The sequence below is a fragment of the Myotis brandtii genome, unplaced genomic scaffold (genome assembly GCF_000412655.1).
Source record: "Myotis brandtii unplaced genomic scaffold, ASM41265v1 scaffold51, whole genome shotgun sequence".
NCBI classification, from domain to species: domain Eukaryota; kingdom Metazoa; phylum Chordata; class Mammalia; order Chiroptera; family Vespertilionidae; genus Myotis; species Myotis brandtii.
In genome coordinates this window covers 3,255,331-3,261,844 of record NW_005369442.1, presented here as the reverse complement: position 1 = coordinate 3,261,844, position 6,514 = coordinate 3,255,331, and the positions used below count along the sequence as shown (strand labels likewise).

Below are 6,514 nucleotides of genomic sequence, written 5' to 3'. Positions count from 1 at the left end.
AGTGCACAAATTTTTGTGTACCGGGCCTCTAGTATATGTATACATATAGATAGTGAATTATAAAGCAAATGTGGCAAAATGTCAACATTTGATGAATTCATTGTGAATGTACTATTGACACTAACTTGTTCACTTTAAAAATGGTTAATTTTATATTATGTGAATTTCACCTCAATGAAAAACAAAGGATGGACTTGAGTTAAGGGGTATAAAAGGTATCCAAAATTTCTCTGTACTATTCTTAGAAGTTTAAAATCATTTCAAAATAAAAAGTTAAAGAATTTCTATATATCAGTTAGGGTCCAGGAAAATAGAAACTGTAGTAGGTAATTCTATAGAGAGAATTTAATTTGGAAATTAAATTTAGTGCTTCAGACAGTAAAGGACTGAAAAGCAAAGGGACAAGGTGGTGACTCCGAGGTAATGCCTGCAGGTAGCAGCTACCTCACTCTAGGAGAGGCACTATGGCAGCACAGAGACTCAATGGGAGTGGCTTAGGGAGCGGCTTAGGGAGCGTGGAAAAGAAGCTGGAGACTATGACCATCTGCTGTTGGCCCTGCCAGGGCAAAGAGGCATTGCTGGCCAAAGTTCCAGCTTCCTCCTTCTGCCTTCAAGTCTCCCTCTAGTGTCTCCTGTTGGCAGAACCTAACAGCAGCCAGCTGACAAAGAAGCAATGTAGTTTGTAGAGTTCTAGGCCCACTTCACAAAGCTCAGCATGGAGGTTTCACAACCACTGGCACATAGGACTCAAGGTACTTGGAAAGTAATTCTTTCTGGGCTTGGAGGTGACAGATTATATAGGTTAACAACAAACATACTCTATGTATCAGAATTCTGAGATCTTATTTAATACTAGAGGCCCGATGCACGAAATTTGTGCAAGAGTTGGCCTTCCTTCCCCCGGCTGCCGGCACCGGCTTCCCTCTGGCACCTGGGACCCAGGCTTCATTCGGAAGGTCGTCCGGGAAGGATGTCTGGTCTAATTAGCATATTATGCTTTTATTATTATAGACTAGAGTCCCGATGCATGAAATTTGTGCAAGGGGCTCGGCCCTCGCAGACTGCCTGCCTCAGCCCTCCCAGCCCCAGCTTCATCCCTAAGGTCGTCCGGAAGGACATCCGGAAGGTCGTTTGGCTGCCCAGTCTAATTAGCATATTATGCTTTTATTATTGTAGAAGATATATTGTGGATTGATTAACATTGAATTTATGTCCAACAATGCTATAACTCATGCCAAATGAAGCTCTTCTAGCACATGTATTTTCTCCTTGAGATTCATCTCAACCTTCTTTCATGTAGGAACAATAGGCAATACTTAGCACTTAATGTGTATGTGTGTTGGGGGAGGGGGAGGCATAAACAGAAAAATCACCAGCAAAAAACACAAACATGTGGACAATGTGCCACCAAATAGATCTTGGAAAGGGCATTTATTTATTGTATGAGAGCTAAAATAAGAAGGCAGATTGTCCCTTATTCAGTCTCAGCTGGGAACAACAGGCACATCAGCCAACTCAACTTTTTGCCATTCTGTGCAAGGCTGAATGACTGCTAGAACATCTGAGGATCACTGTTTATAAGTGTGGCAGACAATTCGCACATGGCTCCTAGTGATCCCTGCTTCCTGGTATTTACACCCTTGGGCAATCTTTTCCCCTTAATGATTCACTTCTAATGAATAGAATATGGCAACAGTGATGGATTGAAACTTCTCTCATGAGGCTACTGTAGGAGAGGAAAAAACACCTTTTGTTTCTAAATTCTCAGCAGGAGCCTCTGTAATATAGGCACAGTTTAACAAAAGAAAAACAAACCGAGTTATTCATGTGAATATCTCATATGTACATGGGAAAGACTCAGGAAAAGAGTTAGTCAAAGACATGGCTTAGGCCCTGGCTAATGTGGTTCAGTTGGTTGGGTGTTGTCCCGTGCACCAAAAGGTTGCCGGTTCAATTCCCAGTCAAGGGCAACTACATGCCTGGGTTGTAGGCTTGATCCCTGGTAGTGGAATAGGAATTTTGAGGGGTGAAAAAGACAGGTTTTAGGAAATTTTAACATTTTTGGAAATTAAGGGGACCATGGAGGAAGCACAGGGCTGCAGAAGGTATATTTCCATAGAATAGGAAAGCTGAAAAGCTGCAACAGGTATATTTCCATATAATGAAGGAGCTAGAGACAGCAATAGGTCTATATTTACAAAATAAAGAGAAGGAAGCCCTTCATCCAGAAGGAGAAGAAGAAAGCCCAAAGGGAATAGGAAAATAATTAGAAAGGAGGAGTGTGGAGGGGATAGGGGAGGGAGTACTTCACATATCCCATGTGAGGTTCGACCTTTGAGCCTAGGAGTTACTATAGTAACCAGTCTAAGGGAGTAGTGACCAATCAGAGGGGATATCAAGGCACCAGGATCTGCAGCCTTTATAAGCCGTAGGAAAAAGAAACTCAGTGGGACCCTTTCCCCCTCCCCACGTGGGAGTTCGTTCTGTGGGACTCTTCCCCCTCCCTACGTGCGAGTCTGTACTTGTTCTTTAATAAATTTCCACCTTTGCTATACCATCTTCTGTCCGTGGATTCATTCTTCGATTCCGGTAGACGAAGAATCTGGGTTCTAGTCCAAAAATTTTGTTTCAGTAGGGGGTGTGCAGGGGGCAGCCAATTGGTGTTAGCTCTCACATCGATGTTTCTTTCTCTCCCTCTAAAAACCAATAAACTATTTTTTAAAAAGAGAGAGAGGATTTACCTTCCAGGAAGAGCTATAAATTTGTAGAGGAATGATAGGACAAAGAAAAGTCATTTTAGTCTTCCAAGGATGGGAAGGTAAATATATAGGAAACTAATGGAAGAGAAAGACTAGTTAGTAAAGTTTCTTATGTAGGAGCCATCTCCAGGCTGATACACAAGTATGAACTGATACACTTTTGTCCTTCCTGATAGAGAGAAAAAGAGGGACACCTTTGAATATTTATGTCCTACTTTTAGGCAAATACAGGGAGGGCAGGGGGATTTTCTAGTATTTGTTTCTTTTCAATTGCCTTCAGTTCAAAATAATTTTTATATCAAAGGGCCATATTTTGGGGGGACATATTTTGGTTTCCTTCTGTGACTTTCATCTTACTGGTACTTTTTGTCTGTGGCTCTTCTGTCATGCCTGCTCTGATGGAGAAGACTGCTTGTCAAGGAACTGACAGCAAACCTCAGACCAACAGCCAACAAGGAACTGAATCCTACCAACACCACTGAGTGAGCTTGAAGGTGGTTCTATCCCAATTGAACCTGGAGTCTTTGGCCAACACCTTGATTGACACCTTGTGATAGCTCCTGAAATAGAGAGGCCACACAGAAACTGTGAGATAATAAATGTATGTTTGTTTTTTAATTGATTTTGAGAGAGAGAGAGAGAGAGAGAGAGAGAGACATTGACTTGTTCCATTTACTTATGCATTCATTGGTTCATTGGTTGATTCTTGTATGTGCCTTGACCCTAGATTGAACCCACAATCTTGGTGTATTGGGACGATGCTAACCAACTGAGCTACCCGGCCAGGGGCTAAATGTATGTTGCTTTAAGTCACCAAGTTTTAGGGTAATTTATTAGCAACAATTAGCAATAGACCGCTAATGAGCTAAGAAAAATTAAAGTATGTAAATTAAACACTGAATTTAAAAATTTAAAAGAGAAACAAAATAAATCTAAGGAAAGTAAAATAGAGATCAATTACAAAATTAACAAATTTGAGATTTGAAAATAGTAGAACTTGTAAGTAAATCTAAGAACTGATTCTTTGAAAAGCATAAACTAGTAACTAACCTAAGGAAAAAAAAGAGGAAAGCATGAAATCATAAGATAAGAAAGGAGATTGGGGAAATAAGCAAAGATATAGAAAAGAAACTTAAGTACTTGGTTCAACTTTATGCATTATTCAGATCTTTAAAAGAAAACATTAATTTTGCATCCCATTCCCTTCCTTTTCCCTAGGGGGAAGTCAGCTGATGTAAATTTGAGCTTTCTGGTTTTATTCTAACTATTCTCTAATTAAGGGTGAAACAGGGTAAAAGTCTTGCAGAGCAGTGGTGGTGTGTTTTTTTTAAGGGCGCAGAGCACATTATTTGGTGAACACTGATGGCAGCCTCAGGCTACTACACAGTCTCATGCAGGAGCAGGCACAGGGCTCTGGGCACATTGGGCATGTCTTCAGCCATTTGGCACCATACGAATGAGCTCTTCATCGTTGATACAACCATTGCTATCCTCGTGCCCTGCCATCGGCATCTCTACATCTTCCTCTGTCATCTTCTCACCAGAATGTGTTGGATCTCAGCACCGATGACAGTGCCGTTCCCCTCCTTTCAAACACCCTAAGGCCTTGGACATATTCCTCATAAGTATCCTGGTCCTTGTTCTTGGCCACCGTCTGCAGCATGGGCAGGAAGTGCTCAAAGCCCAACACCTTCGCATCCATCTCATCACTCTTGAGGTTCCCCAGGACTTTGAGCACCCCTGCATTGTGGCGTTCTGGCCCAGGGCCCTCATCATGTCCCCTCACTGGCTGTGCAGAATCTTGCCACTCCCGGTTGGGTCAAAAAGCTGGAAGGCCTCCTTGAACGCTGCGGTCTTGTCCTTGGTGAAGTCACGCATCTTGACTATTCAGCTTTGCGGGAACTCTTCCTGCAGCAATGGCTACAGAACAGTACTTTTTAAACCTGTATGTCATACCTGTTAATGGTTCATGAAATCTGTGTAATGGGTCTTGACCAGAATTTTAAAATGACATATAATCCTATATAATAAGAGAGGAATATGCTAATTAGTCTGGATATGCTAATTAGTCATGACCAGTATGCAATTGACCATCACCCCAACACACAAGATGACCACACCCATGTGGCCACAAGATGGCCGGCAGGGGAGGGCAGTTGGGAGGGACCAGGCTTGCAGGGGAGGGTTGTTGGGGGCAACCGGGCCTGCAGGGGAGGGCAGTTGGGGGTGACCAGGCCTGCAGGGGAGGACAGTTGGGGGGACCAGGCCTGCAGGGGAGGGCAGTTAGGGTGGTTGGGCTGGTAGGGGAGGGCAGTTAGGGGTGACCGGGCCTGCAGGGGAGGGCAGTTGGGGGTGACCAGGCCTGCAGGGGAGGACAGTTGGGGGGACCAGGCCTGCAGGGGAGGGCAGTTGGGGGTGACCAGGCCTGCAGGGGAGGACAGTTGGGGGGACCAGGCCTGCAGGGGAGGGCAGTTGGGGGCAACCAGGTCTGCAGGGGAGGGTAGTTGGGGGGGGCCAGGCCTGCAGGGGAGGGCCATTGGGGGCGATGGGCCCAGCAGAGGAACAGTTAGGCCTCCATCAGGCTGGCAAGGGAGTAGTTACGGGGTGATCAGGCTGGCAGGCAGAAGCAGTTAGGAGCATTCAGGTAGGCAGGCAGGCGAGCGGTTGGGAGCCAGCAGTCCAGGATTGTGAGAGGGATGTCCGACTGCCCATTTAGGCCCATTCCCACAAGGCTGTTGGACATCCCTCGAGGGGTCCCAGATTAGAGGGGGTGCAGGCTGGCTGAGGGATACCCCCCTCCCCAGTGCATGAATTTTGTGCACCGGACCTCTAGTAGAATATAAAAGTGTGAGTGCATAGCACATAAGAATAAAAAAAAATTTTTTTAAAATCCTCATTGGAGGAGTGAGGATATTTTTTCCCATTGATTTTTAGAGAGAATGGAAAGGAGTGGGGAGGGGGGAGAAAGAGAGAAAGAAACATGGATATACACATCAATGTGGTTGCCTCTACAAGCACCCCAATGGGGCAGGGATCAAACCTGCAAACCAGGTATGTGCCCTAGACCAGGAATCAAACCTGCAACCCTCTGGTGCACAGGCCTACACTCTAACCACTGAGCCATGCCAGCCAAGGATGTGTGTTGTTTTCATAAAACACGTACTTTTGTGTTTGAGTGTGTGCACATTAGCTGCGGTGTAAAATTGCTGGGGTCCAACCCCAGCAGGTCCAGGGGTCCCCAAAGGTGTGGACGGAGTCAGCGAAGAAGGAATGACACGGAGACAGCCTTCAGTTGATCAGCAGCCTAGTCAGGACCTCTAGCCAGGATCTCCAGCCAAAGTTCTGGTCGGAGTTCTGGTTAGGAACTGATCAGGATCTGATGTTTATTGTCTTGTTACATCTATATTTATACCAGCCGATTTTAATCCTGTCAATTTCTATTACAAAGGTTAGGGCGTTTCTTATCTCCATTCCAGGGAGTAAAGATTATGTAGCTTAACTACCCGCCTGGCACTTAGTTAAGGGGTTGTATCCCCTCCCTAACCTCGGGGAAAAATCCCCACCTGGGGAAACAACCTTTCTCGGAGAGGTGACCTTGGTTAAAACACATGGCACTAAAGAGAGCAAACATATTAAGAACAATATGCTATATATGCCAGGTCCCTTGAAACATATGCTGTGCAGATGTTTCTTTCCTGCAGCGACTGTGTCAAGCAGCAAGGATGGACCGGCTTCCAGCAAATTCCCCCTTTTTT

The 6,514-nt window shown here is 44.9% G+C and overlaps 1 long non-coding RNA gene and 1 pseudogene across 1 annotated transcript in view; one reads left to right on the top strand and one right to left on the bottom strand.

Moving 5' to 3' along the window:
* LOC106727968 overlaps positions 1-2,529 on the top strand; it is a 16,007-nt gene extending 13,478 nt beyond the window's left edge. The window contains exon 3 of the long non-coding RNA XR_001364198.1: positions 2,516-2,529. This is a non-coding gene — a long non-coding RNA (uncharacterized LOC106727968). The remainder of the gene's footprint in view (positions 1-2,515) is intronic.
* Positions 2,530-4,175: 1,646 nt separating this feature from the next.
* Positions 4,176-4,670, bottom strand: LOC102261510 (annotated as a pseudogene).
* Between the last annotated feature and the right edge of the window lie 1,844 nt (positions 4,671-6,514).